The 14,691-nt window shown below is 26.9% G+C and overlaps 1 protein-coding gene across 1 annotated transcript in view; it reads right to left on the bottom strand.

Moving 5' to 3' along the window:
* LOC114122493 (uncharacterized) overlaps window positions 1-14,691 on the bottom strand; it is a gene marked incomplete at its 5' end in the record, with an annotated part of 141,877 nt that overhangs the window by 37,805 nt on the left and 89,381 nt on the right. The window lies entirely within an intron of this gene.

The following is a 14,691-nucleotide window of genomic DNA, read 5'->3' as shown; positions in this document are numbered from 1 at the left end:
TATATATACATTCAATTTTAATTAATGATATATATTAAAAGATAAAATCATATATCATTGCATTTAACTATTATAATAATTATAATAAAGCGTAATTTTTTACTTCTCAGTCGAAAAACGATGTATACGTATTATTATGTGATGTACATTGTATATTCTACTGTAATATTCTTTAAGTGAAAATGAGTAGGTCGTGTTCACAAACCGTCTATAATATTATAATTAATTGCAACACATATTCCGTGTTATGCGACTATACTGTTGTTATAAAATATACACGTTTTCATTTACAACACGTTCATAAAATATAATAATATAGAACATCACAAATTTACAATACATTTGCTAATATAGTGTGTTGAAGTTTTCATGGAAAATAAATACATTTTTGATGTTTTGTAAGTATTTTACAGTACATTTTATCACACTTCCGATTAACTTTATTAACATATACTCATAGATTGTAAATTATAACATATTATATACGTTTGTCAGAAATTATAATTTTTATAGTTTTAAATAAAAAAATTGTAAATATTATTTAATTGTATAATTTACTTGAAGATAAATTATACTTCAATAATATTTAAATTTATTCAATCTAATTAAAAAATATATATATATATATATATATATATATATATATATATATATATATTAATAAAATATTATTTATGTTACACGGGTATGTTATTTTATTTTTAGAATTCAATAAGCTACGATATTTTTTATAGACTTATATAATTTAAATATGCATTAATTCATCAAAATTATTTGTTGTAGACGTAGTTGTATAGTAATATATTATGCCATTTTCTTATAACATATAATTATTTATAATTATTAAATTTAAGATAAACTTATGTAGGTTATACATCAATGAAAACCGATACACCAATTAAAGTGTTTGTAGTAAGCTATAAATAAATTATAATCAATATAATATCATCATGCGTGTATGTATTTGCTAAACAGTATTCAACTGCAATCAGTTTTCGTATTTGGTTATGTTTATTGAATAATCAGTGTATCAATTATTTATTTAAATAAGACTATATTATTATTATCAGTAACTCCAAATTTTAGTAAAATAGTGTTATTATAAAACAAAAAATAATGATAAAAACTATGCTATATGCATACTGCATCTTAATTATCATGTGTGGTAAATGATTTTGTTTTTTTTTTTCATATTATAATGTACTATAGACTTAGGTAACATTTTATTATGAGTACAGAAAAAAAATTGGCTTTCTTCCTCTTACTTCATTAAGCCCTGGATTTTCCGTGGACTTTTGAAGTAAATCAAGTATCTGTTATTCTGTATACAAGTATTACTATCACGTGTTTAATTATACATTGTTATTACTTAAAAGTTAAAATATTCCATTGTTTCACAATATACTAGAGTTTATTTTTTAAACCGTTACCTTATCGGTATTATAAATTCAATTTAATTGGTTTAAATTTGCATAATTTAATTTATACAGATAACTACTTACCCTATTACATATTAACAACTTACGTCACATATTATTTTATTCACTCTAAAAGTATATACCAACAACATAATACTATTTTTTTTTTTTTTTTTAATATTTAAAGTATTTCTCATAACCACAAGCTATAATTATATATACTTATAATTTAATTAATACTGAAAAATATATCATGAAACATTTTCAATCGACTCAGCGAAATTATGTAAATACAATGAAAAACTGTAGGATGATAATATTGTTGTGTGACATGAAAGCCCGTATTGTAACTACTTTTATGCTAACCTGCATTGTTATCGTATATTTTTTTTAAATCGTAAATGGCTCATAGAATAGATTTCGTTGCTTTACGACCTTAAATATAATACACAAATATTTTTATACATTTCCCATGGGATTTCGAATAATTACTCAAATTAATATGTCCTCACTGGCAAGTTATATAATAAAAAAATGATTTTTTTTTTTAGTCACATAAAATTTAATAAAAATATGCATTTGACGCGTACCGACCACGTCTCTGTAGTATAGTGATTATAATATAGTTTTAGTGCCCGTTCCGTAGGTATTTTTACACCTTTGCAATTATTGCAGATTTATGATCTACATTATATATATATTAACATAACACTTTAATTTCTTATAGGAAATGCATTGTTAAATGTAATAATTTTCCTATAATTCTGAAACACCATCCGCACCGTCCGGTAAACGCATAACATATAAATCACAAAATGTTTTAGACATGCATTTGGGGCAACGTAATAATAATATCGAATAATTTTGTTTGTAAATATTATTATTTTATAATAAAACGAAAGAGAAACTGACATTTTTTTAAGGAGCACTGCATAGGCAATTTTTCTTCTTAGACGTAGAATATATTATTATGCAAATGACTGTTCGCTCATGTAAGCCGTTTATCATGATGTTCAAAAATATTTCTGTGCATTTAGGTAAATATAATATGTTTTTTTCCTTTTACGACAGTGAAATTATAATACTTTTTAATAATAATAATGTACGTAAAACGATAAAATATAATATATTATTTGGTTTTCCATAAGCTCCACAAACACAGGATTGAAAATATTATATCAGGGCCTCTCCCTAATCAATCCTTAAATACAATATTATTATTATTAATTGTTTGAAAGTTATATGTTAAGTATCACTATTTGAAAATAATTGAATAACATCAATGGTTTAAACAAATATTAAATCTAGAGGAATAATTGTTTACATTATTTACGTAATTTTGTTACTGTATGTTTTGTGACTAAAACAATATGTCAGAAATATGTATGAGTTCCGAGTCTCTTAGAATTTGTATCATCGTATACGAATGAATAGTACAGAGTCTCTGCTTGTTCAAATTTTAATAATAGGTATAGCCAAGAACTTGCATTCCTATTTTATGTTGTTACTTAGAATTTTAGGCCGTTTGCTACTGTTATTCATAATAACAAAACTTTAATAGAACACTAATGACAATTTGACAAACAAGGATATACTACAAATCATAATTAATTTAATAAAATTTTAATTTATAGATATTTTGAAATTTTGTTTTTTTGATGCTGCTCATCTTCAAAAAAAAACTAATTTCCGTAGTAACGCTCAAACGACAAAACTGCTCGAGGTTCTGCTAAAGTCAAAAAGTCAGTTCAAATAGTATATAGGTAGTATAATGGATAGACTGACCTCAACGAATGTCAGTTTTTATACGTTTGAATGGAATAATAAATCATAGAATTTTGAAAAATGAATCTTATAGTGTGGTGTTCACTGGTATACAAATCGAAAAACGTGGTTCCAAGCCAAAGTGGGTTAACGCAATGTGTTTTAGTGTGCGTTTTCACACAACACGAGAAATATATATAAGTAACTTAAAAATGACATTTCACATTTTTATAAAAATATATGGGAATGTCTCAAAAATGTTTTTTTTTTTTTGTGAAATGTATTATATTATTAAAGTAGGAATTCTTTCGATTAATATTTGTGACTTTATATGTCTTCACGAATACACATGCATATAACATTCACAATACCCGTTTTCCAAATATAATTAAAGAATAAGGTTTATCGTGACTATTAAGCAAGTAATTCATATAATATAATATTTATAATTTCAGAATTTATTTTAATACATTATTTTAAGTAAGTAGTTTATAAGGTTATCTGTTTGTAATATCATGTACGATGTCTAAGTGGCTTGATCGATCGCTAACTGTTCATAATATTATATTGTATTACACGGAAACAATTAAATACCTACGAAAACGAATATTAAGTGTCTCGGTTCAAGTCTCAACTGAATGATTGTCAGAATGTCATAAGATGTGGTGTGAAAAGTGTTAAGCAATTATCTAGGAAATTCCAGGAACGGCTTAAAGTGCCTCACTACAATCGGTGTCAAGAATCCAATCTGTAATAAAATAGAAATGAGCCACGCGAAAGTTTTGGAGAATTGAATAGTAAGCTGAAAACGGCAATTAAATATAAAAGTAAATATAATCACAATGGCGTCGCTGGATATCTAAAAAATGTATATCATCGTGGTCAAGTCATCCCGTATTCCGCTCATTATCCTGAAAACGAATTATTATTATCACACGAGAATCGCTTATTCGCTGTTTATATAAATACCTATATCATCCAACATGGTCAATTTGTGCGATACAGAATACCTACATCGTCGTCGTTTATATCCGGCCCAATATTTTATCAAACAGTGGACAACGATGCCGTTATGACCGGAAATTCAATGAGGGTATGAAAAAGATTAATTTTTATTTTTTTAATTATTATTCAGGTTTTTTTATAGAAAATATTTTTTGAACGCCACCACAGTTATATTGTGTGCTATGAATTATAATAATATATTATACGCTACGAATTAATAAACATTTATGAAAATTAATTTGAATGCTTAATCCACTCGATGGTAAATATATTACACAAGTATTTAACCTCGTTTTGGTCGCACTTATTATTTATTTATTTCACGAAATGGTATGTACTTTGGGGGTTTAATCCTCTCACGGCGCGTATAATATAATTATTATTAGGATTTATTAATATATACATATTATATATTGATGAAAAACTACAACTTGCGCGTTATTAATTCGTATACGTTATTTTTTTTTTTCATTCGTCTTAGCAAACATTCTCCACAACGTGACAAGAATACAAAAATATGAAATCACGTTTTAGGTTAAAAATCATAATGGTAGTTCATGAAAAATATTGTAATTATTCGAAAATATGTCTGTCAGTAAATATACTGTATGGGACTTCCAGTTTTACCGTTCCCATCTGTTATTCTTGATATTAAAATCTAAAATCATGGTAAACTTCAGAGTTATATACTTTGGAATACACTTTTTGTACAAAAATGTAATTATTTAGGAATCTAAATACAATTTATTTAATTTTTTTAAATATTAAACTTTTTTATAAATATTTTTTAAAATTATTATGGTCATAGAAATGTACATATTTTAATGAAAAAAATTACGGTTTTTGTAGTAATCATATTAAAGGTTTTTTTTTTTTTAATTTTTTGAATAACAGCATGTTATAAAATGTTATAAGTACCTACTCTGAAACAGAATATTTTTTTTCGAAGGATTCAATATGCTATAAAAATCGTCTACTGGACGAGTAGTTAACTAATTATAATTCAAAATTATTCAATGTTTTATTGAACGAAATAGATTACTGACAATTATTTATGGGATACCTCTATGCATGTCAAAACTATTGGCATATTCAAAATATGTTAAATTATAAATTTTATTATAACTTATAACTTATAAATAATTAACTAATCAATTGAATTCATACATTATATTTAATTTTTTTCGGATAAACGAGTATTAACTTTTAATACAATTACATGTTATGTATGTTTATAGATAACATTATGCTTTTATAAAAAATTATTTTAAAATAAATGCTGATGATACAAAAATATAATGGAAACACCGCCGCGGTAGATTATTAACATCATTACTTTACGACTTTTACGTACTAAATATTATTATTTAGTACATTATTGAATCGAAAAAAGGGATATATAAATAATACTACTAGATGTCTATGCATTATTATTATTATTATATTATTGTCCTCGTTGGTTTATAATATGCTTTGCCAAAACCTATATTCCGGGCGATAAGTAAAATTTAACCGACAAAAAGAGAAAATCACGATTAGGTCGTAAACGAGTTTGCGGCAAAAAACACGCTGTGAAAAAAAAAACCGTAGATATATATTTTATTATTTGTGCGCCAGTGTGTGTATTCCGATCGCCCACACCGCTACCACAATCGTATAAAACTCAATAAAAAGCTCGTTAAGGCGTTCGCCACCCGTAAGCCCTTAACAAGGATACAGCTGTGCAGGCGACGGGTTAGGCGGCGACTTTACTCGACGACGATTATATATTATGCGTCCGACTCGGTTACGCGTTTAGCGACGGCCGAAAGGGCGCGTGTCGTTAACAAAATAATAATGGTAGTTAAGGCGCCTAGTGTATAGTTAGGTACTTTTTTTTAAGTCGAGTCAGTGAAAAAGCATAGTTAACGTATTGCTAAAAACTATAAAATCAACTTGGTTTTGAATAAAGTAAATTTATTGTACGTTTACTTTTAAAATTGCTAAAATCAGTAGTTTTTCAGGTAACGTGTCATATAATAATTGTACATTATGGTAATAATATTAATTTGGAAATTCAGTGTGAATTATCAATAATTGTTGCTGGCAATAATATTGTGATAGTACCATATTGGTATTGTGTTTACTATTTATATTATATAGGTTCTTTTAAATCTTTTACACGACACAAAACCAAATAATTTTACAACAAATACCCTTCTCCCTTATAAAAAAGAATCATAATAAGAAATACTTTTTTCAAAAATTCCAAAAAGCTATGTGTACTCGAATTTAAACGTTGTAGAAAAAAAGAGTTATATAATTTTAGTGGAATGCAATTTTTCGTGTGACTTTTTTTCGTTGATAAAGAACTGTCATTAAGTCGACGTCATACTTCAGGTGCTGCAGCAGCGATGAAAGATAATTCGGATTAGTTAAAGAAAAATAAATTTTAACCCGTTAAAGCTCTGAAGTATTGAATTAATAATACGATAATATTGTAGTCCCATTGCTGCGTCCTGGGAGAGGTGTTTGGACCGTAAAAATCACGATTGAATAGAAACAAACAAACGACAAAAACAAATATTTCAAACTGTGAGACAAGCAAACACAACAAACAACCGCAACTCCCGCAACGCGTGATACTAGATTTTGATTATTCGTAAATATTGATTATGTTTTATTTACTCAACATAATACAAACAATTTGGACAGCATATTATACTGCAGCTATGGAGACCAAATGTTACGGTCTTATTCTATTATGACTGACTCAGTATGATAAACAATGCAATTATGTTACTCGATATTGGAAAGCTGCAACGGAATATGTTCGTATTTTAAAAACGATCCCAAACAGAGCTCGGTCAAGACTGCGGACCGTCATATAAACGTTTTATTATATACATATCTACCTTAGTCTTCAAATTAGGAGGAGAACACAATTAACAGCAGTGGCTTTTGAAGAAATGCACAATATTATCAATTCAATCTAACGATATTTTCTCAAACTAACACATCAAACAGTAGTCTAAGTAAAAATAATTAATTGCTTTACAAAATTTATCGAAATTTGAAAATATATAACGAACTATTGACAAGTTATATCTATTGACGTTTATAAAGATTAAGAAATCAACAGGAACGTAGATACCTTCGTATTTTCAATTGCACAGACATTATTGTAATGACAAGAGAAGTCACTGTAACATTTTTTATATTATATTTGTATAAACTATACATTTGACCAACACAAATAATATTATACACATTCAACACTTTCCGGCTAGATCAAAATTATTATTATCTATTATTAAAATTAAATAAGGCAGACATGTCGGTTTAACATTCATCATCAACACGGGGGCTAGCTCAAATACGTATATTGTATATACTATTTACACAGTTATTAACACCTATATTTAAATATATAGTAAAATACCGATAAAAATAAAATAAAAATTTTAAAGTTTTAAATTAAACGGGTCTTCTTATTGGTTATAACCTCTTTAAAAATGTCTTTAATTCTCAGTTATAAACAATTTGACCGCAAAAAATAGAATTTCTTCCCGAATAATTAATATTGTAATTAGATCCCACCGGCCGCGTTATAAACCATATCTACTACCGCACTCATTTTGTTTGATATCCAATTCATTTTTTATATCATGCTTAATACCGTTTTAGATTATTTTTTCACGATTTGCTTACTAATCATCTCTCCATCAGTGAATTGTAGATAATACAAAAGAAGTTTTCATTTACTATTTACATATTTTTTGTAATATTTGTAATATCTGGTAATACAAACATCTTACTGTAGTCTGCAGACAACATAGTTCTATAATATTATTTTGTCAAACTTAGAATACCTTGTTTTTCCTAGTTTACAATAAAATATTTACCAATCATCGCCTTCAACCAGATACGAATAATTTTGTAGTTATTACAAGGACCTGGATTAGATACTCTCGTTTAACATACGTATATCTCATCACCGAAGAAATTCGACCAACCTAAGAATTTTTCGATAATCAGTTTACTATAATACTATATAACACATAGTAATATAGTGTCCCAAGTTTAACAGCTCCAGACAAATTCTTGAAACCCATTAACTATGATTAACTATGAAACAGACTTTGGAGAGAAAAATTTGGAAAATATCTTCATGCTTTTTACGGACATAAGTTTATCAAAGTTACTCTAAGGCAATTAAATATCATCAATTCCCCCAAATGTTCAACTTGATGTACCCTAATAGAATTAAGACCAATATGCAAAAACTTTTTTCTAATGACCACAGATGTTGAAGTTTTATCATTATAATTTAAAATATATACATATATATATATATAAATTATATATTATATTTACTTTGCGTATGCAATTCCGTTAAATGTTTGAACTTTCCATTTACATGGGAATCTATCAGTGGCGGATTTTAAGGAGGTAGCTAGAGGGGCCTGGGCCCCCCGTGGCTTATAAGATGTGTAAGAATATAACTACGACGTAAAATTTATAATCACGAACAATTCAGGTTTCTTATTTTGTACTAATGTAAAAAACATTGAGCCCCCCATAAAAAAACAAAATCTGGTATATACTGGAATATATAATCATACTTATAATATATTTCAAAATATCCGGGATATAAAAAAGTAAAACATTTTTTAATAGTTGCGATGTATAACCCATATGTCTTTATATACAAATAGTTGTAGTTTTGAGGGCCATAACATGGAGGTATAAATATATACCTACATAATAATATATACGACATATCTTTTTATGCAGACTTAGTCTGTTCAAAGCTCTATAGTTTCTAAGATAGGTTTAATAATATGAATGGGACGTATAATGTCGAGAACTTTATTATTGTGCATATATCGGATCCTGAAGTCGACTACCGCCGGCATACAAAAGAAATATTGACGTGAACGCTTATAATAGAACAGTTGTAGTTACGTGCGTCTATAGATAACGTTATGTATAAAATAATATAAAGTCTTTTTTTTTTTTCATTATTACCCGATTTTCGTTGTTGTCGTCGTCATCATTGGAACCTCTAAGATCCCTCGGGAAATCACCGACAGGGAAATACGAATCTTTGAGCGATGACTATGTATAGCCGACCGACCGACCGTTGTAGGTACCTCGTCTGACCATCTACATATTATGGTTAATTTGTAGGTATATACCTTTATATTTATACGAATAAATTAATTTTTTTTCTTAATAGTAAAATACGTCTTATTATTACAACGGAATGCCGGCTGGATGGAAACCCCGGATGACAATGACGGCGGTAACACGATAAGCGGCTAGTCAAATATTTATTTTTAATTTACACGATATAGACACGATACATTGTTTAAATATTGTACATAGTTTGGCATACTTTTATCGGTACGATGAATCCAAATAGTTTGATATTAGTTCAATGGCAATGTTATTATTAAATTACATCTAGTGTGGGGTGAGAATTGCTCGACGTACACGTGTAAATAACGTTATTATAATGTTATGTATACACAGTTTTGCGTAAATCAGGCATATACATTATACATGACGTCCAATTTCTGATCATCTTGATTTAATATTATATTTTACTTATCTACTTTGCTAAAATATGAAATTTGCGAGTCGTAGAAAGTGTATGTTATCTATTCATAATATAAATGTTAATTTTTGCCTTGATATGTGAATTTAATTTCTCATTAATGTGTAAGTATGCAAATACTATTAATGCGTATATTATCATATTCATTGACTATCTGAAAATGTCAAAATATTGGACATAGTTAAAAAAAATCATAATAAATTATTTTTAATATAGAAATTAAATACGTTAATTGTTTTTAAATTCAATATAAATATCGATTTTAGTTTTTAGTAATGATAATAAAAAACAAATGTATAATAAATAATATTTTGGTTCGTCAATTTATTTTTCATCGCCAAATTTAATTTGTGACATTTTATCACTATTATTGTTCACTGGATAATGATATAATATTTATCCGAATAAGTAATTTAATTTATACATTGGAAATCATTTCATGGAAAGCATAATTTATTCGTACTATTATTAAATTTTGTACTACCTATTTTCTGAAATCGATAATGGTGAATTGATTCCATGACGATTATAAGGTATGTATGCGCTTATTCTCTTTCTGTCTTGTTTTATATTAGTGAAAATTAGGGGGAACGAAGTACTTATGAGAGAAATCATTCAATAATTAAATTAAAAAAGTTTAACTTTTTTTTTAAAAATGTCATGATATTTTAAATTAAAATATTACAATTGACCAAGTTAATTATCTTAAAAATAAAATTCCGGCTGACTTATTAGCCACCATTGTATGGTGTTTCGTGGGTAATGCTAATAGACTGAAGTTCGGTAATCAATTCAAACGCCCTCAAAAATGAACTCAGGAATTAATTAATTCATAAGGAAGTCTTGGGGATAGTCCCGCACGCACATCACCATAATTTCTGTATGCATATAATATAAGAAAGAAAACGTATGAAATAACATTAAACGTTTGTGCCAATAATGAATTGAATTAAGATTAATAACCCATCGATTTGAATATATTTGAAAAATTAAAAAATATATGGGTAACTAAAAATAACAGTCATGAAATGACCAAAAATAGTCTTTTTGTATTATTATAAAAAATAAAAACCACAAGAAAACGTTCTTATATAAGTTATAATTATTTTGTTGTAGAAATAGTAAATATGCATCGTATAAACTATATTTTTATATTTAATGGCACATATGCCTACGCGCACATGGACAATTTATATTAGCTGTAATTTTAAAAAATCGTGCCGAGTTTAAAAATAGTCAAATTGCTTGACAATTTAGTGAGATCACGTAAACGTTATGGTAATGTAATTTTAAACTAAGACTCAACGATCTATTATTTACTAACATTATAACTCGATTACGAAAAATAACGGTTACCTAACTATATACACGTGTTTTCTACATCAACTATATGATGTTCACCTACTTTTACTGTGAGTGATCTGATTTATGCTGGAACTAACTACAATTATTGTTTTCTATATCTATACATATTTTGCTTTATAAACATTTATTGTGATTTCGTCACTTTTATATAGTTTATACGTGTATATTTATCACCGTTTATTAATGGAGACAAGCCGTTAATATTTTAGATTTCAAACCACAGTCAGTTCGAAACATGTCATGAGGATAGGTATATCCTTAGAAGGAGGTACTTATTTTTGTGGATAAAAACCCAAGTATAAATGTCTTTAATCCGATAAAAATTTATGAATGTTATCTGTTCTGAATAGTTAATAATCGGACCAACTCGACACTTAACGGCAAATACTTATTTTAAGACACGGCATAGGTTACTATACAATTATAAAATAAATATGACTTAGGCATAATAATACGTACGATTTTTCTAAAATTTAAATATTATGCAATCAGAAAGTAATAATTATTAAATTCACCATTATTTTATGTAATATTATATATAAGGAGGTAGCTCAAAAAATTCTCAACATTACAGCATAGGTATCATATATAATATATGTTATCGAAAAAAATATTATGTTATAATATTATTACAAACACAAAAAATAACTGTGTAGGATGGAATTTCATTTTAATGGATCACTATAAAAGGACTCCGTTTTACTGAGCATTTTTTTTAACCATGAAATTACTTTACATACATTACCTACACGCTTTCAGTTCGAATATAATATTTCCTACCTATATTGAAAAACGTTTAACTATGTAAAAATATGTTGAAGAAATAAAAATAATAAAGAGTACCTATATTTCTCTATTATTACGACGTGCTTGCGTCGTACAATATCAAAACGACGAATTTGTTGTATTTTACGATGTTTTTTATTCGTTTGTAATTTTTATTTTTATTTTTTCATAGAAACATAATGCGTAGGTAGAAAACGAAAAACAATCTACATGAAAATTTCAATCTCTAAACAATATGGATATAAAAATAAATGAAGCACAAAATATTGCTAAGAAGTTTTTATCTGTGAAAAAAATACATTTTCGTAAAACCGACATTGTGTAATATTCTTAAATATATTCACTTATAAAAATAATAGAATAATGATTTAGTTTATTACATACAAGCCAGCACAAGAATAATATTTATGGTAACTATTTGTATTAATAGGATTTTCACATTATACTACCATTTTAATACAAACCACGAGTGAAATTTATAACACACTACCTAATTAATATAATTATGAAATTTCATCGATTTAAAAATATTTCTGTTTGAAAACATTATGTAAATATACAATATACATATAAACAATTAAAAATATAAATGGTTAATTTATTTGTGATTTACGAAATTAATGCATTTTCAGTTTTTGATATTAGGATTGTAGTATTAAATTAGTTTTATTTCACTGAAACATTAACTTATGTATCGAATTATCATAAAAAGAACCAAAATAACTGAGATTTATCAAGACAATTATTTTTATATCCTAAATTTAAAAAACTCAACATACCCATGTCTTTAAACTTGTTTTGAAAAAAATGATTATTTCCATAAACCCATTTGGAATTCAGAGATTCTATACATTTAATTGCACAAATGATCTAATTTACACTATTATATTTTAATTTGCATATAGTTGAAAAAAATCACATTTAAATTTATCGTAGAGTTTCTACGGAGACACCTAGAGAGTGATACGTGAATTTTTCAATGCACTGTATGTCTATATATTATAATGGCAATGCGTTTCTAGCTGAACTTTTTCTAAATAACCTAATTATATGAGTGATAAAAAAAAAAAATCGTAAATAATAAAAACTGCCGTTAAATGTACTTGGTCGTAAAAAAAAGCCATGAACTTTCGTAAAATACCCGAATAAAACTATATATATCCACACATAATTTCATGTTCCATGTTAACGAAAACCTTTAAAACACCTGCTAGTGAAAGAAATGTGTGTCACGAAAGTATGTAATGTTATATTATATTATTATTATTATTATTATTATTATAGTTAAAAAAAAAACACGTTGACGTTATTCGCTAATTTTTCCGTTTGATCGTCAACTTGTTGTTTGTTTACTCAATTATATAATAATACCTATGCTAGTGTGCTCTATTAAATTGTAAAATATATTATTATGTATTACACACCCGTCACCATATTATATTGTATAATATTTGTACACTCGGCTGTTATATTATCTGCTTAATAAAAAAAAAAAATACTGTGTGCGTATGATGTGTATACTATATTATACACGTACAGTTAATTATTTCCGTGTTAAATGCAGCACACATTCATGCATGTCATGAGTAATACACTCACGCTATACATCGGTGGGCAACAATCAAAGTCATTCCAGCCTTTAACGATTCAGCTGTTTGTACTCGGCTGCATTAGTGTACAAGCTGTTCACGACAACAATATGTATAACACTGTACACTACGAGAACAAATGCTTGCGTATTGGTGTTATAATCTTACGTGTTTCAAAGACATAATATGTGTTACTAGAACGTACGTTGCACAATTGACTCAAACGAACTTTATTGTTGAGAAAATAATTCCGAAAACCAATACGTATAGCCTGTAGATGAATATCAGCTATCTTAGATACCGTTTTCAGAAGAGTTTAAACATGACGTGTTGTATACAGGGTTATTATTAATTTATATACTCACTTCCGTTTAATGATTCAACCTATGTTGTGCGTACATCTATTAATTAAACGAGTTTTGAAATGTTTCGATACACCTAAAGAACGTATTATTATTCTTAAACATTTAAAAACATTTAAATTTCGTCATTTAAACAAATTTTAGGATAGACTTATATATTATACAATTATTTTTGTTTCTTAGATCCGGAGCAAAATGATTAATATAATCCGTTATAGAGATATACTTAAAAAAAAAGGTAATTAGGCTTTTTCAAAATCGCCAGAAATACATCCGTTATTATTATTATTATTTTTTTTTTTTTTACTGTTAATTGTAAAGACTAATATATTATTTAAAAATATTATATTTAAACTAAAACTATATAACTATATAGTAATATCATAGTACTATATTATAGTATTAATACACTTTTCACAAATATTGATATAATTATTGTTATTAATATTATATATTATATTGATTATGTGAGAATATATTACTATAATATTATATTTTTGTTCACTGTACACATTTCACCAGTAGAAATGTAACAATTGCAATAGGTAGTTTTCCGCTAATGAACGTTTCATTGCGGTATTATTTTATAGATGTATGAATGTTAAAATATAAGTACATATTGTTATGATGTTCATCGATCGCGTCCCACAATATTTCGAAACATAATAATTATTCAGCAAAACCTTTTCGTTTCCATTGTCGACTCTAGTGTCATTTATGTAATGTGTTATAGTTCCAAATAAACTGTTATAATACATACATATTACCAGTTTACCACATGATGTATTCGGGGTTGCGTG

Source organism: Aphis gossypii, chromosome 1, assembly GCF_020184175.1.
Source record: "Aphis gossypii isolate Hap1 chromosome 1, ASM2018417v2, whole genome shotgun sequence".
Classification (NCBI taxonomy): domain Eukaryota; kingdom Metazoa; phylum Arthropoda; class Insecta; order Hemiptera; family Aphididae; genus Aphis; species Aphis gossypii.
This window is presented reverse-complemented; position numbering and strand designations above follow the sequence as displayed.